Source organism: Hylobates moloch, unplaced genomic scaffold, assembly GCF_009828535.3.
Source record: "Hylobates moloch isolate HMO894 unplaced genomic scaffold, HMol_V3 SCAFFOLD_6, whole genome shotgun sequence".
NCBI classification, from domain to species: Eukaryota; Metazoa; Chordata; class Mammalia; order Primates; family Hylobatidae; genus Hylobates; species Hylobates moloch.
In genome coordinates, this window is record NW_026652281.1 from 53,966,894 (window position 1) to 53,984,450 (window position 17,557).

General features: G+C 36.1%; 1 protein-coding gene and 1 long non-coding RNA gene across 3 annotated transcripts in view; one reads left to right on the forward strand and one right to left on the reverse strand.

The window, feature by feature from the left end:
* Positions 1-17,557, forward strand: part of KIAA0825 (KIAA0825 ortholog) — a 481,693-nt gene that overhangs the window by 359,649 nt on the left and 104,487 nt on the right. The gene's annotated exons all lie outside the window — the stretch shown is intronic.
* The window catches only part of LOC116471000 (uncharacterized), a 248,955-nt gene that overhangs the window by 87,841 nt on the left and 143,557 nt on the right, over positions 1-17,557 (reverse strand). Inside the window, exon 6 of one of the 2 annotated variants that reach the window (XR_004248698.2) lies at positions 7,889-7,950. The exons of the other annotated variant lie outside the window; for it this stretch is intronic. This is a non-coding gene — a long non-coding RNA (uncharacterized LOC116471000). Of the gene's footprint in view, positions 1-7,888; positions 7,951-17,557 lie in introns of those variants that run through there. 2 annotated transcript variants of the gene reach the window in all.

Here is a 17,557-nt window from a genome sequence, read left to right on the forward strand (position 1 = left end):
AAAAAAAACTTTATTCTTAATTTAATCTTTCCCAAGGCTTGAGGCCATATAAATAAATGAACTACTCCAAAAAAGTGTGTTGAAAAATAATTTATTGTATAATGGAAACTACAAAAAAGTCATTCTCAGGAGTCTAAAACATTGAGTCTCCAGTTTGCTAATAGACTATAGAGGAAAATACTGCTAGGGATCAACATGGAGAGCACAGGCAAGCATGTTAAGTCTCCCTGAAACTTAGGCAATTTGTTTAACAGTAGTGTTACACAATACACTGTGTGTTTCATGAGTTATTTTACATTCTTACGAGGGCATTCTAAAATTCACCTTACTAATAAGTTGCCTACAGACTTACAAATAAACTGGGAAGATGATCACTTTTCAATTCACTGAAAGTGTGAATCTTGAATTTGGTGCATAACAAAATTACTGTAAAGAAACAGTAGAGCCAAACTTCCCTGTTACAGATAAAATGATTATAAAATGATCTGAGATCAAAGCTATTTCAGTCTTAATAATTTAAATAAGTTGGCAAACAAAATTTAGAAGAAACTCCAAGTATAAGTTCTGTAACTGCAGGAATTCTCTTAATAATGTTCATATAACACTACAAATGAAAAATCACTTAACTACCTAGCAAAATTGAAAGTTACTCCCCGGAGTGGACAAAATTTGGAAAAGTTAATCTGCATACTTTACTAAAAGGGGCAGTTGAATTTACATGAACAATTCAGCATTTTACCTTAAATAATAATTGAATGAACTACATTACATACCAACCAGCATGGAGCTACCAATTGAGTCGTGAGAGATTACCCCAAAATGGCATAGCAACCTTCTATTTATAATAAAGTGGTTCATTTTTATGCAATAACAACCATTCTGTAGCATTTACAGCATACAGAACAATCCGGAATTAGATTATCTTGTCTAGTCATTACCTTTTAGAAACTAAGAAAGTTGTCTTTTTACCATTAGGTCATCTCTAAAACTTTTGGTATTGCTTTGTAGCTTAGTTGCAATCACTTTTCATTGATCTAGACCTGAAATCACATACTTTTGTTTCTGAAACATCAGTATTTGTTAGTAGAAAGAGTTATTTATTTTATGTGTCACTAAAATTGCATTTACTTCTATATTTATAGTTACTCCTTTGTATATAAGTGTATGTTATTTTAAGTATACGACTGATGTTGCTGGGGAAAAAACAGAACCCAAGGCAAAAATATCCATTGTTAACAATGTTTTTGGCCATAGATCTATTCTCCAAGTGGCCAAATGCCTCCACATTATTCTATTCTATTGGCAAATGCCTTATTCTATTGGCAAATGCCTCCACAGAACTAAGTATAAGACTTCACCTCCCACTTTCAGGTTAGGGGAAAAGAAGTCCAAGTTAATAGAAAAATGATTAGAAACAGAAGGCATCTTGACTCTCAGTTTTGTTAATCAAAAAAAAAAAAAACTCTCCTAAACCTTTTATAAATTTCTACCAATACCCTTCCTCTTCCTCTTTTGAATTAAAAACTTTTTTGTGACATCCAAATAGAAACAGTTGTCCAGAAGAGCATATTAATTTAATGTTTCCCCAAGAGCATGACTGAAAAAATATGCTGACCCTGTGCTTATCAATGCCTTTGAAATCATTACTGATTTTTAAAGGACAATAAAGAAAGCTGTTACTCATTTTAACATCATACACGTGCTCCATACATATTTCTTTTTATATTTAAAAATATTCACATTTGTGTGTTTGTATTTATTTAGATTCCTTAAATTTCTTGACAAGAGAATTTTGAACTAACTCCTTAAATTCTATGTTGCATACTCACTAGCAATTCATTTCATGATTGGAAATGTATTCTCCCAGCCTTTAGGTAAAATTAATTGGAAAGACTTATATAATACTGTATATTGAAGATCTTCAGAAGAAAATCACATACCAACTAGCCAAATGCCAAAAATCTTAAGAGACTGAGAATATCACATCCTTTCAGATTTCCTAACCTTGTATGATCGTAAGTCACTTTAGTCTCTTGTTACACTATAGATTCTCAGGGCTATTCTCTAGCAATTCTGTTTGTATAGACCTGGGATATGTAAGAGTCTATAATTTTTAAAATCATCTTAGGTGTGTTGAGAAACCCTCTTCACTAATCTCAAATCCAGTTTTTTGCATTTAAGAAATTTAGGGCAATTGGGAGTAAAATAAAACACATTTCAATGATTTTTGGCAAGATTAACTTGCTTTTGAGAACTAAGTAAGTTGATGGCACGAATCTAAACAGAATTCATTTCTCTAACATCTGATCTTCAGTGTATGTGTTTGTATGTGTGTTTGGAGTATTTTGGTTCAAACAGGTTTTCTTTTTTAAAATATAGGTTAAGCATGGTCTGTGTCTGAAGTGATGTGTTTGATTGACAATGAATACAAGTAATTATCTGACATGTCCTGGAAGCATGTAATGAAGAAATCATAAACCTAGAAAGGACCCCAAGAGTTCTAGTCTAGCAAACTACTTTCTAGAAAGAACTACATCTAAAGTCTCTTATAGAGAGATTTATTTTTATCTTAAATATCTGAAGGAAAGACATTTCTTTAACTGCCCCTGTTAATCTCTCCCAGTACTCCATATGGAAATATTGTAATTGGTGTAAATTTTTTAGTTGTCACGTGTCCTTTTTTTTTCTCTTTAGAAAGAAAATACAGCATGTTTTCATTTATCTGAGTATTCCACAAATTTATAAAACAACTAAATTGAACGAGATAGGTAGGTAGGTAGGTAGACAGATTTTTAATTGTCACAGAGAGATGAATATTAACTTCTTACAAGTGAACACAAGATAAAAATTTAGAGTAGTGGTTCTTACCTCTCTTTTGAAACAGGAACTCCTTTGAAGTTCTAAGAAGAGCTCTGTCTAGAAACATGTAATATACGTATCTACCTCTAGAACTTGCCAATACTTTCAGGAGGTTCATGGCCCCTGGAAGCCTCCTAGGTTGATAAGTACTAATCTGGCAGGAAGAAGCCATCCCTGAAATATTGGGTGTTCAGTACATTTCCTCATATGTTGAAGAAGGCAAATTATCATCAAAGCCCAAATAATATCAAACATGAATTTATTAATATTACTTTAAAAATCAGAAGATGAAAATTAAACTATATTGCCTATGTAATTATACTGTAAATCTGTGCAGCTTAAAAGTGAGCGCTGTGTTTCACCTGAGAATAAGCATTATATGATTTTAATTTTTTCTAGCTTTTAACAAATAAAGTTGAGCAGTGGATTTACATTTTCTAATAACCTTGCACAGAATATTCATATACAAGAAAAGATAGTGATTATCCTAACTGCTATAGGAGTTAGTGATAAGAGCTCAGAAAGTTATTCTTTGAGGAACCCCAATACCAGAGATTTAATAATAGAGACATGAATAGGAAAGAGATGACTGCAATAAAATGAAAAACTTGTTGATGGTCCATCTGTGGGGAATATGCACATTGTATCTTGAGTTTTCTGCTGTGTCTGCCATTTCCTTCCTGAATCACATTGGTGTTAAGACCTATTTCCCAAAGAGCTCCTCATTTTACAGAGCAACCCCAATGGTCCTTGACTTCATCCTTCACTAACAAAATCAAATTCAAGCCAATTACCTGAAGGGAACAAAGCTTTACAGGTATACTTTAACTTACAAAATTACCATAATTGGCCAAGTGTAGTGGCTTACATCTGTAATCCCAATACTTTGGGAGGCTGAGGCAGGCAGATTACTTGAGCTCAGGACTTCAAGACCAGCCTAGGTAAGATAATGAGACCTCATCTCTATAAAAAATACAAAAATTAGCTTGGCATGGTCGCTCACACCTGTACTCTTAGCTACTCAGGAGGCTGAGGTGGGAGGATCACCTGAGCCCAGGAAGGTCAAGGCTCCACGTGATCATGCCATTGCACTCCAGCCTGGGCAACAAGTGAGACCCTGTCTCAAAAAAAAAAAAAAAAAAGCCATAATTCTGAAAAGTTCTAAGTAAATCAACTTTCTCCTAAACAAGGTTACCTCAGGCATAAGAAAAGCATATAATTTAAAAATATCTTATGACTAATAATTTTAAAAAATAAAAACCATATTTCTGCCCCTCTCCCCTGCCATCATGTGGTTTTCTCTTCCACAATACTGAGCAACTAATTTTCACACAACACCGTATCTCCATTGATGGCGTGGTGCAGGATTGCACAGAGTGACATCTCTACCTTCCATAGCTATGCCGAGCTGCCTCTCCTACACTGCTGATTAGGCATTTTCCTCATCGAAAGCATTTTCCTTAAGTACGTCATCTCTGTAAGGCCTCTTCATGCTTGGTATCCAGGGTATGTTTTAGGCACTCTTATAAAGTTTGTTTGTATAATACATCAAACTGAAATTGCTGCAATGACACAGGCCCAATAGGAAAAATCCATGCCTGCCCAATGTCATGATGCTTATCTCTTCGCCTATTTTACCCTTTCCATAGGGTCCATAGTCATATATTTTCCTATCCCCTTCCAATCAGATGCCATTGTCATGACTAAATATTTATTAATATATACTGTGGATTCAAAGAGATATAAGACATAGTCCCTGTGCTTACTGTCTAGTTGGGAACTTAGACTATGCAAAAAAAAAATGATTAATAACAATATGAGGTAGCACAGACTAAGTGATACATGACACTTTCTAATTTATCTGTTCAGCAAATCCAAATTTCCATACATTTATGTTGCTTAAAGAGAAATACATCTGTAATCCTTGACTCACTGTGCCTTTTCGCTAAGCTGTGTCTTCTAGCATAATGAAAAATAACGTGATAATATAGTGACATATTACTGTGACTTCAGGCTGTTTCCATAGAGGCAGAGCACTCTCATGGGTAGCACAATGGAATGAGATATAGAAGACCAGGATTCTAATCTGAGAAATACCCCTGACATTTTATGTGACCTCAGACAAGTGACTTAACCTCTCAGTTTTGAGCTTTTTCACCTGTAAAGTAAGCTTAATTAAACTTGTCAATATCATAGAGATGTTACGAAGTCTAGCTCATTAAAGCCCATTAAATGTTTTGAAGATATAAATTATTTGCTTTACCGTCATAAACAATAAGCAAAAAATCAAAAAGTCTCATTTTAAAAACCTCGTTTTTGTACAATTGTCACAAAAAATGATGCTGATGCCCTCTAGAGCCTAGTTGTAGAGGTAGATTTACACTAATCCGTCCATGCTCACTCATTTGGTTATTTTGGTGACCAATAGCACTTAAGATGGCTGGATAGGATGAGGTATCCGTCTGTGACCACAGAACAAAGTAAAGCTAACTGGCCCCTGTGGAATTGGACCAATGACCTAGGTCTCATTAGCACTATCTGCTAACCAACTGAGCTAATTGGATACTACGTTGATAATAATGTATCAAAATATGGTTTGGTTTATTTTTTTCCAAAGCTTTCCATATATTTAATTTCAATAACCATAAAAATTAGTTTGAGTAATTAGAGCCAAAGACAATAAGCTAGACATTATTAGAAGCCACTAACCTCCAAGGGAATAACTCTTGCTGTCCCCAATAGGCCTGTAGTCCTCAGCAGGCTCTTGACTGCCCTGAGAAAGTGAAGTTTCAGAATGGCAAGGCTAATAAACCCAAGGCCCTCCTGATGAGATTAGGAACAGCTCTTACGCATCTCTTGCTCACTGAGAGTCTATTGGCAAGAATTAGAAATTGTTGTAGTCTTTGAGTCCTGTGGAGGCTAATAAAGTGACAATGAAGATGCATTGTGCTACAGAAAACAGTCCTAAGTACTAAATAAAAAATGCCTTAACACTGAGCTCATAACTTTACCTCTTGGGATTGATGATATCTTTCGGCAGAGAATATGAAGCAAGCCTTAATGAGGAACTGATATTAGGCGGGACCATTTCAGTAATTCTTAGTTCTTTGAACTTTGAGGCAAGGTTAATGTACATGCTATTTCATGGAACAAAACAAAAATATATGATGTTGAAATATTCCCTTTCTAGAAATATGAGAGTAATAGAACCCTGCAGTGCTAACAAAGTAGCATGTAAATCTTAGGGCGTATACTTCAGATTTCAAGTGGAATGAATGGCCTATTTGGCTCAAACTAGGTAAACTTGAATTCTGCAAAGCTAAAATACTGGAAATTAGCTCCATGATGTATTAACCCAAATAATAATGTTCCTGACGTAAAAAAAGACGGAAATTAAACATCTAGTTATGAATACTGCGTCTGCACAATGTGCTGCATGCACCGCATGTGTTAGAATTTCTTCTCAGTTCCTTTTTTAATCTTTTATTCATAGCATTGCAGGTGATGAAAAATTTATGCCTTGAGTCTGGCATTGAAATTAAATGCAAAATGAAAACAGAAGCAGTTTATACTGACAGCTTAAATATCTTTATCTAGCATACGGTTGCACTATAAAAATCACTGGGTGACTTTTTAAATCTCCCACATGTAAAAAACCAAGAGTTGTACAATAATGAATAAAGTTATATATCTAAGATATCAACAGAAAAGTTGTATTTTATTAGCATTCTTTGTTAATTTCATTTTGCTCTATTCTGTTTTTGTTTAATGGGCACAGACAGATGAATACAAGCTTTTAAAAATACTGCACAAATTAATTGTTGATACTAATTCCTCAGAGTGGTAGGAAACAATTAATTTTTACAGCATTTTTAATAAGTGTGATTTCCCATGTAGGTTTATGTCTTAAGCTGAATAGAAAACATTAATCTGTACTGAAGGCAGTTATGCTGTAGTAAAGGTTAATTATTCAGGTGAATCAGTCTGTTCATCACTATAGTAATATGAGTGATGCTTGTGAAGAATGGCAATAATTACAATAATATCCACAGTTGCTAGGTATGTGAGCATTCAAGAGTATTTCTTTCCTTAGAATAGTTACAGGTAATTTTGTAACATTATTTTATTAGTCACAATTCTATTCATAAAATGAGGTTCCCTGTAAATTGTTCCTATTTTCTGGAGATGTTGAGTCTTTTGTCCTAGGCATATCTGTATATCCTATGCTGCATTAAAATGCTCATTGTGGCTTTTGTTGATCAACTAATGCTAAATTTCAAATAGTTAACTCATAATGTAAATTAATTGAAGAAAATAATTTCCTTTTAGTTTTGTGAATAATGCACACAGGTTTAAAATACACTCACTCTCTCTCTCTCTCTCTCTATATATATATACACACACACACATATATGTACATGTATATATATTTATGAGAATTTTAAAAATAGGTATAGAGTTATTTAGCATTTAAATAAGTAAAGCATGAAATTTAGAACAGTCTGCAGTTACATAAAGCACCAATACTAAAACAACCACTTAGATTTCCATATTTAGAAGACTTCGGCACACAGCTTAAAATATTTTACACTCAGCCTCTGATTTGTAGCTCTTTCCTGGCTGTTTTATGTAAACATACTGTGTATAATTATGCAGATAATTTTATACAATATTAATTGTGCTAAGAGTGCAGTGAAAGTGTGTTTAATTCAGTAATTCATTTACATTTTAATGATTTTAATAGCATAAGATTACCGAATCAAATTGAAATATCTGTGACCATTATACTATGTTGTGTGAAGAGTTCAAATAGTCATATTGCTTTATATTATACAGAATATATTTATCATGTCTTGTTAATGACAACCAAAAGGAATCTTAAAATATCCATAATGAAAAAACTTTTCAATTCAGTTTTTATTCCAACATTAAGTATACTTAGAGAGTGGTACCCAAATGCAACAACGTATCAGATATCAGATTATAAAGTATATTTAATACCTGTTTTCAGCACATGAAATGTCGAGTTGGCCTGCATCTTTGAAATACAGTTGGTGCACTGTATTACATTATTTCTTTTTTGCAAACAACCTATACAAAAAAAAATGCATTTAATTTATTCCTCTTTAATGTAAGAAGAATGTTTCAAGGTGTTCAATATGAGAAGCAAGTGAATTACTAACTTTTACTTGTAAAGATAGCATCTGAAGCCACTCTCCAAATCAACAAATTTCAGGTTAGCATTTCTTCCTTATTTCTTTCATCATGTACAGATTTAATATCATCAGGAATAAATCTAAATTGTTTGCTTCTTTCCTCCTAATTCCTGAAGCAATGTAAAAGTCTACAGAGGTTTGAAGTGACAGGATTACAAGCAGTCTTTTGCATACATGGCCTTTAGGGATAAGTGGCTACCTTGCATCTAATAAACAAGAAAGTGAATTCGTTGAATAATGAATTAAGTGGCATAAGTTGTGATAACAAGGAGCAAATGTAACTTCAGACGAATAGTATTTGCTTTGTGTGGGGTTATCTGAGAGGGCTGATGTTCCATCAAGGGAGACTGAAAAAAGGCTCATTATATTAAGATGTTCTTTTACAGAACACAGTCTAAAATGATCTTGCAGTTTTTTCCCCTGTTTGCTGAACTCCTTTGTGTGCTTCTATCAAATCAACCATCTCCACCAGGGGGATAACTAGGATTCTTTCAGACTGTTGAGTGTTGTTGAAAATGAAAATTCCTGGTGAGTTTTAGATGGGTCCCCAACAATGAAATAGAGATGTCTAATTGGTTCGTCCATATTAGGGTCAGCAGCTGGTTACTGAATAAAAGGTTGTGGTGCCCCATTGCACACTTCTGAACCAAATTAAATTATTAATCTACTCTTTGCTTCAATGTAGCTTCACGGGGATTCCTAACCTGCCATGCTGAATAAAACAGAATGACTGCTTTACATTTTCATTATGGAGAATTATATTTTAAATTGCAAATGTTCTTCTATTTAGTTTGCATTGCATATCTCATTGGATATGTAGAAATGTCTTCAACAGTCAGTGCTTATAACTTGTTTTGTTAATTTCTAATTGTAGCTATAAAGTATGAAACCACCAAAAAAGATGATTTGCATGCAGTGCCAACTCTCTAGCCAGAACCAGTTGAGCCATGAAAAGCAAAGTCAAGTCTTAGGGGGCCATTATCTTTGACTCTTAAATTCAAAAGATACAATTAAATTAGTATGTTGCAGGAGGCTTTGTAATCTAACATGAGCTTCCGATTAATTCAACCAAGGTTATTTCATGATAGCAATTTCTGCCAGGGTGTCAAAGTACTAGTTTTTGTGCCCTTGTATAATTATTTTGACTTTTTTGTTATATAACGACTCTAAAGTGAATATTAACTTTGTGGAAAATTATAGCTGCATTCAGTTTTCTCATAGCATGTAATAATGTCTTAATAATTATATTCTGTTTTCAACAATAGGCATAGTTGCAATGAAAACATTTACCATATTTTCTTAGAAATTATTTTACAAGATATTTTCGATCAACATTTTAATATATGCCAACTTTTGACTTTTACTTTAAAATTGTTGAGTTATGAGAGCCATAGTAGAATTAAGTTTAAAAGCTGGTTGATCTTTAAAATGTAGTATGATTTCTAAAGATAAATCACTTAGTAATCACAGCCGAATGAGGGTTCCATTTCTGATGTATTGGATTGGCTAAAGTTTTGAACTTCAGTCATTGGTTCATTTGTGTGTTGGTGTGCATGTGTGTATATTAGCTGAGTCTATTGGAAAACATAAAAACCTGAAGACCAGTGAAGACTTTTTATGAATTAGAAATACCTTGCAAATAATCTAGTTTGTTCATTTATTCATCAAAAACATATTTACTGGACATCTACTCACACCAAGTACTGTTTTAGGAGCCATCTGAACAAGACAGAGTGAACAAGATAAAGTCCTTCTGTTGTGGAATTTACATTTTAATGGAGGGGAAATAGATAACTTATATAAGTCTATAAATAAATTAGCAAAAAAAAACCCCAGCAGAGCAAAATATTGAGGAAAAAAGCAAAATAATATGATGTCACATAGAGTGACCAAAAAAAAAAAAAAAAGCCTTCTTTAAACAGAGTTGTAACGGAAGGCCTTTCTGAGGAAGAAGCATTTGAGCTGAGACCTTAGCCATGAGAAGAGCATTCCAAACAGAGAGAACAGCAGGTATCACAGCCCTAGGGTGGGAATAAATTTGGCATATGTGAGAAACAGAAAGAAGCAAAACTGGCTTCATGGGCATGCAACCTGGGTGTTACACATGCCCCCATGCTTAAGGGGCCCCAGTTTAATGCTCTGCTGTCACCATCATGAAATTCTTAAATTTTTGACAGGAGGCCTGACATTGGTCTTGCAAATTACATGATCAGTCCAGAAAAGAAGACTAATATATCTAGAATATAGTGGGGTGGAAGGGGATTGTAGCAGGCAGCAAAATAAGGCTAGTGGTGATATTTCTGGGTATATAGGGCTGACACTGGCATCAGTATACTTTGTGAGAGATTAGTTGCACTTTACAATACAGCTATTTTTGTCTGCTAGGTGGGAAAATGGAAACACTGTTTTTGTTCTATATTTACCCAAATCCTCACATACAGATGATAAATTCCTCAAAGGTAATGTTGGTGTCTTCTGTGTATTGTGTGCACTTCACAGCATCATGTGATTAGATATTCCACAAATAATAATTGCGGCTAAAAGGAATTTGCCTTCTCTTTTAACCCCATTGGGCTTCCTTAGGAAAAAAAAAACAAGATATTTGGTGTTCACATTTTCAGTCTTTCTTTCTTCCCACAGTTATATTATAGCACCAAATCTGTGTGACCATTTAACAATTAGGTTGAATCATGTAAAATTGCCTATATGCAACCATTTGCTACCTAGAAAATGGCAATTTCAATGGTTCATAGCAGGCTGAAATTGCAGGTTTATTTAAGGAAGTAAAATAGAAATCTTAGAAGTATCTTTGTAATCCCTGCAGGATTACTTAACAGAGAGGGGAAAAAAAGTAGTTCAGGGTTGTTCATTAGAGCACCACAGTGCACACTGCTGTCAGGTTCATGCTGATGGGTTGGTTTCCTTAGAGGTAAATCCACATTGCAGCGAGGCCTTTCTGCCAGTCAGCAACTTCTCCTCCCTCCCCCAACCCACCTCACCAATAATGGGGTCTATGGACTGACATCCACTTTCTACTATGTTCTGTATTACAGCAAGAGATGAGTTGCCAGGAATTACTATGTGAGTGACCCAAGGCCAAGCAGTAGCTCAGACTTGCAACAGGTTACAGAGCTTTGGTCTACAGGCTATTATTCACTGGTGACCTTTCCTGTAGGCAAATCTATTTCCATTTGTGTTGATGATCATGATAATTTGCCAAGTGATTACTAAGTACAATGAATTATGGGTCCTGTGACAGAATCTGGCCAGCAGAGGTTTAATCGTGTCAAATCAGGACACAATTTCACTGATCAGGACAAAGAGGAGATTTTATCATTCCAGACAGGTAATGAGCTGGTAAATTCTCAAAAAAATTCTTCTGAATGAGAGGCTTTTGTTGTTTGCTTCTTAATGTATCTTTGGAAAGGTTGCTGGTTCTAAGTAATCATTGTCAAGTAGCTTCTTATCTGATACTCTTTTACATTTTAGCAATACCCTAAAATCCCACTCATTTATGATTATTCTACTTGCAGATTCCATTTCTTGCACTTTATTGCTTTCTTTGCTTTTCCTTAAATCTTTCACACTTTGAACCACACACCTATCTATACATTTTTTGAGTCAGTAGTGAGATCATGAATTCCATTCTTAGTAACCTAGCAAAAATGAAAAACTCCTAAGAAGTTTTAGCCTTCCCTTGAAAATATTTTAAAATATATTTATTACCCCCCCTTATATTTTCCTAGTAAATCTCCATTGCCTTCTACTGAAAGATGACTACACATTATTTACTCAACTCTACAATCCTAAAGTAGTAATAGAAGAGTGTGTTTGACTTTTTCCCATGCTAAAAGGACCTCCAAGTTAAAAGTAAAAAAGATTCAACTATTTGGGATATTTTAATCTGTATTTTCTTCTGAACTTTACACTAGCACTGGAAATATTCTTCGAGTGAATGAATGGTCTCAAGCAACTTATTGTCTAGTGATGGAGTTGGACAGACAATGACAGCAAAATACGTGCTGCATAAGGGGAAGTGCAGATATTTATAAAAGCTCAGGGCAAGGACTCACAACCCGGTCTCAGGGAGTCAGGAAAGGTTTCCCGACATCTAAGCTGAAATTAAACCTATTTTAAGGTCTGCACATGCCTCATTTCCCCTGGGTCGATGCAAATAAAATTAAGATGACTTTCCACAGAGCAGCATGCCAGGATCCTCCTTCCTGAATTCTAACACCTTTCAGATTTTCTTTCCCAAAGAACTTGCTCTGTTCTTTGTTTAAACATTTTATGCTCATTCATTACCAGTCAAAAGTAGTATGTTCTGTGATGATTACATTGGGCACAAAAATCCTGGGAAAAGGTGTCAATAACATCATAAACTACCACATTCAAACATAACTTTTAGAGACAAAGTACACAAAGTTCCCAAAGAAGCAACTCTCTAATAGTGGGAATTTCAGCTGCTATGGCAAGTGAATGGCAAGGAGCTTCCCCCATATTTCTTTAAGTAGGCAGCTGCATACTTTGCCACCATTTTCTACCTCAAGAATGAACTTTCTTATTTATTCTCAGAATGGCAAAAGTGAAGATGAAGAGAATGAAGAAAGTAAGGATAATAAAGAGAGGAGAGAAGAGAAAGGAGCAAATTCCTTCCACTTTCCTTCCAAACTGTATATCTTTCACTTCTTAAAATAAATCACATCTTTGTTTCACAATCAACCTTACCAATTAAGGCAGCCTGACACTGTGTGGAAGGAGCATGGACTTTGCAGTCATAAAGTTCTGGGTTTGATTCTTGGTTTTGCTACTTACTGTAATGACTTTGGGCAATTTGCTGAACCTCTCTGAGACTCAGTTTCATTCAGATATAAAAATATCAATACCTAGCACATTGAACAGACAATAGAATTATGGGACATAACTCACATCTGCTCTATGTATGCATTATAGCTATGGAGTGATCACCATAATGGCAAAGTTCTACTAGAATATTCTATAAACAAAGGGGACAATTACTATAAAACTAAACAAGGTGATGCCTATGTAACAGTTTTCACCTTTGAGAGGATTCCTGTGGAATCTTCTCTGCTTGTTCAGTGTGTGCCACCCCACCTGAGCCACCCACTCCCCCAAGGCACACATGCGCCCTATCCAGTTACGGTGTGGTAAATTAAAAAGAGTAGGGAGAAGGAGTGGAGGAGACCTGGTTCCCTATCATAAGCTTGTCAGTACTAACACTCTCAGACAAAAGCTATATCATCAACTTCCTTCACAACATGATGTAGAAACCATTGCTCTGGGAATCCCACTTCTAAAACTAGACACTATATACACGGGACAAAGAGAAGCTCTTGTTCACTTCGCCACTTTGGAAAATATTTTGCTCTACCTCTTCCTGCCAGAAGAAGAAAAGGTAGCTCACTGTTATTATGATAACCTCATATTTTATTGTCTCATCAAAACAATAAAATGTTCTTGAAGATTGTTCCCAGGGTCTGTTTTTAATCTATATGGGAGAAAAATCTCGTTGACGAACTGAGATACCATTATTGTGATATTATTCTCTCAGTTTCTCTAAAGATAAGGCTTTCCAAATTGAAGACAGATTATAGATCTGTGTTATGCAGAATTGAGGTCACACTTAAACTTTTTAAAGGACTGAGTAACTTAGGAAGTTGCTGAGTCGGAACCTCTCAACAGCCTTCTATTAAGAGTTTAAAGAGGAAACAGTAAAGTATCTCCTGCCCCCTCGCCGCTCACCCACCAAGCCAATGGTACGAATTGTGGTTTCTCAAGACCTCTTTTATACTCAAAGGTGATTCCATGAGGTTAGAACTGTCTCTACCATCATATGTCATTTTAGTCATACGTCAGTTATATTAAGTTTTGAATTTCCTGTCTTTGTATCATGCTCATAGAGGTAATTTGACCCCTGCATGCTAACTCCGACTCAAGAGGTTAGATTGTCCTTTGACAAGATCAAAGTGTTTGTAGCTAGGAACAGACTTGTCAATAAATGGCCTAGAACTTGGTCAATTCAGACTGCTAAGAAGGAAATAAAAAAGAAAGGGAGAAAGGGGTAAAGAGGAGAGAAAGCAAGCAAGTAGGTTCAAACAGGCTGCTCATTTGAACCTAGGAATTAGATATTTTATTGTGATTTCTCTACTCAGAAGTTCTGCTTATAAGCAGGCTTCAGTTTTAAACCATTCATCTCTCATTTCTCAACCAAAGTCTGGATATACACAACCAGAACAACTGTTCGCTGAGGGATTTATTAAAAATTTGGAGGTAAATTCTGTTATGAGACTCATTTTGGCGTGATAATTGAGACTGCTGTAGAGGGAAGTTTCGTGAACTGTCTTGTGAAACACTGCCTCACTATCTTGAAATACATATCTAGAATTCAAATATTGGAAGGTAAGCCATGGGCATGGTAGCTCCACTCCCTTGCATTTTATCTTTAACCAAGGGACGTTTTAGCCTTTGGCCTCCAATTTCCTCAAATATGAAGAAGATACCAGTATTTCATGTAAAAGATAATTTTCAATACCTATCAACTTTGAACAACTAGTAAGTTTTAGATTCTGGATTTGCTAGTTTGCATAGCAAAGCACTTAGTTGTGTTTACAAATATTAAGATCCAGTATATACTTTACTCAGACAATTATTTGAAGAGGAATGTTAAATGGAAGCATATGTACCCCATGTAAATGTAAAACTACAGATAATCATAATTGTGTCAATGGATACTATATAGAATATGGATAAACTGTTGATGTTATTAATATGATTTCATATTAATTGGAGGGGTAAGGTACCTAAAGTTTACTCCCTACTATTCGTCAAGCACTTTATGTTATCTCACATAATCCACATGTCTGCTCTGTGAGCTAGGTATTGATATTTTTATACCTGAACAAAACTCAGAAAAGTGACTTGCCAAAGGTCACAGTAAGTGACAAAACCAAGATTCATGTAATCCAAGCTATGTGGGAGGCTGAGATGGGAGGATTGCTTGAGACAAGGAGTTCAGGACCAGCCTGGGCAACATACTGAGACCCTGTCTCCAAGAAAAAAATTTTTTTAAGTTAGCCAGTCATGGTGATGCACACCTGTAGTCCCAGATAGCCAGAATGGCGATGCACACCTGTAGTCCCAGATAGCCAGAAAGCTGAGGTGAGAGAATCACTTGAGCCCAGGAGTTCAAGGCTACAGTGAGCTATGATCATGGCACTGCACTCCAGCCTAGATGACAGAGCAAGACCCTGTTCCCTCCCCCACAAAAAACCAAGATTCAAACCTAAAACTTTAATACTTCCAAGTCCATGATTTTCTCACACAACATAATTCTGCTTCAATCAGGTAAGGCTGTCTGTAGAATAAAGATATGGTTTATTCTAAGAGGTAGTAGAAATATAGTTTACGAAGAAGGAAAATTCTTCCCAGTGCACAAACACAGACTTGGCGAATAGCAAGGGCCTATCTCATGCTGCAAGACCTTCTTCATATGGTTAGGTTAAAGACAATCAAGCCCAGAAGCCTGGCTGGAACCAGAACCCTGTGCTAATACCTGGAGGACAAGTGGCATGGTCACCATGACAGGCCAGGAAAATTATCCAGAGAGCTTTGTGGATTCCTAAAAAAAAGAGAGGTAGGAAGCAGAAAGATAGTGAAATATCTCTGGAGAGGCAAATCAAACACAGAGGAAACACTTAAAGACAATTTATAATTAAGAGCTCAATTTTGTGGTAAAAACCGCTAAATGCTTCAGGCATTTAGATGATAAATCTTTGAGGGCTAGGTTAGTCAGAAAGCCGGCAGTAGGGACAAGCTTCTTAAACTCACAAAGATGGATGTAAACAGGGAGGACGTTCCTAGATGTGTGGGGCAGGGAAGGGAGGGATGAGTATGAGGGAAGACACAAGGCCAGAAAATGAGTGTAACCTCTTTGAAACACTCCTTTTAAGATTTTATGGACCTAGGAGATGTGACAGTAATTCAGGGAATTGTGCATTCATTTAACTAGTCCTTTTTCGCCACATAAAATTAGATCAAGAAACATTTTGGAACCCTTCTAGTGTAATGACAGCTACACTTACGGAGGTCTCGCTATGGGCCAGGCACTCTGCTAAGCATTTTACTTTCAGTTAATCTTAACAACTACCTATAAGGTATAGAAACTTTCAACTGCCTTACTTCCCACTTAAACAAAACTAGCAAATGGTAAAGGCCAGGATGTGAAGCCAAACAGCATGGCTCCAGACTGTTCAGCCCAGGATGTTATACCCTGGCAAGGCCTGCCACCCAGGATCATAAGTATAGTTTTAAGCCCCTTTACCAAAGGCAATTACAGTTGTTACCTCTCAACCCACAAATGTTAAAACATATGTTTCCAAGTCCTACTGTGTGCATTAATATAACAAACAAGAATTTGATGAACATTCACTGTGTGCCAGGCATTGTTCTAAGTATTTCACATGCATTAGCTCATTTAACACTCACAACCCATGGGGTGATAATATCTCAGGTCTTAGAGGAGAAACTGAGGCTTCCATTGTTTCTATAACTTGCCCACAGCCACACAGCTATTAAGTGTCAGAGACAGGATTTCTACCAAGTTATGATAAAGGAAACAGAAAAATGCTTAACAGACTTGAAGAACTAAAAAATTCCATATGAGTGAGACAATAAGAAAAATGTACAAGGGGCCAAGCAGGTGGCTCACACCTGTAATACCAGCACTTTGAGAGGCCAAGGCAGGTGAATCACTTGAGGTCAGGAGTTTGAGACCAGACAACATAGCAAAACCTAATCTCTACTAAAAATACAAAAATTAGCCAGGCGTGGTGGCAGGCGCCTGTAATCCCAGCTACTTGGGTGGCTGAGGCAGGAGAATCACTTGAACCCTGGAAGCAGAGGTTGCAGTGAGCTGAGATGGCAGCACTGCACTCCAGCCTGGGCAACAGAGGAAGAAGAAAAAAGAAAAAGAAGGAGGAGGAAGAGAGGGAGGAGGAGGGAAGGAAGGAGAAGGAAGGGAAGGGAAGGGAAGGGAAGGGTACAAGGAGATGTCATTTGAACTGATATTTAAAAATGGGTAGGATGGGTGGAGGGCATTTCAGAATGAGAGCTGAGGTCTGGGGTGGCAAGAATGTTAGAAGGACTAGAGGCAGAGAGACGACTCATGTTAGGTGCTCAAAGAATTGTTGAATAAGTGAGCTGGTGCATGCATGAATATCCAAATGAATCAGCGTGGAATGAAAGCAGGCTGATAGTGGTAATGGAAAGGAGAATAACAGAAGAGATATTATAGAGGCAGACTGCAGGATTTAGTAACTAATTGGGATTTTGGAAAAAGGGAACCAGAGAGAGAGAATGTTTAGATGGGGACAAGTTGAATCTGAAATGGCAACCGTATACTTTGAAATGTTCCTCAAGAGTGGGAAATGACATCTGGAATTTGGAAGCAAGTTCATTATACA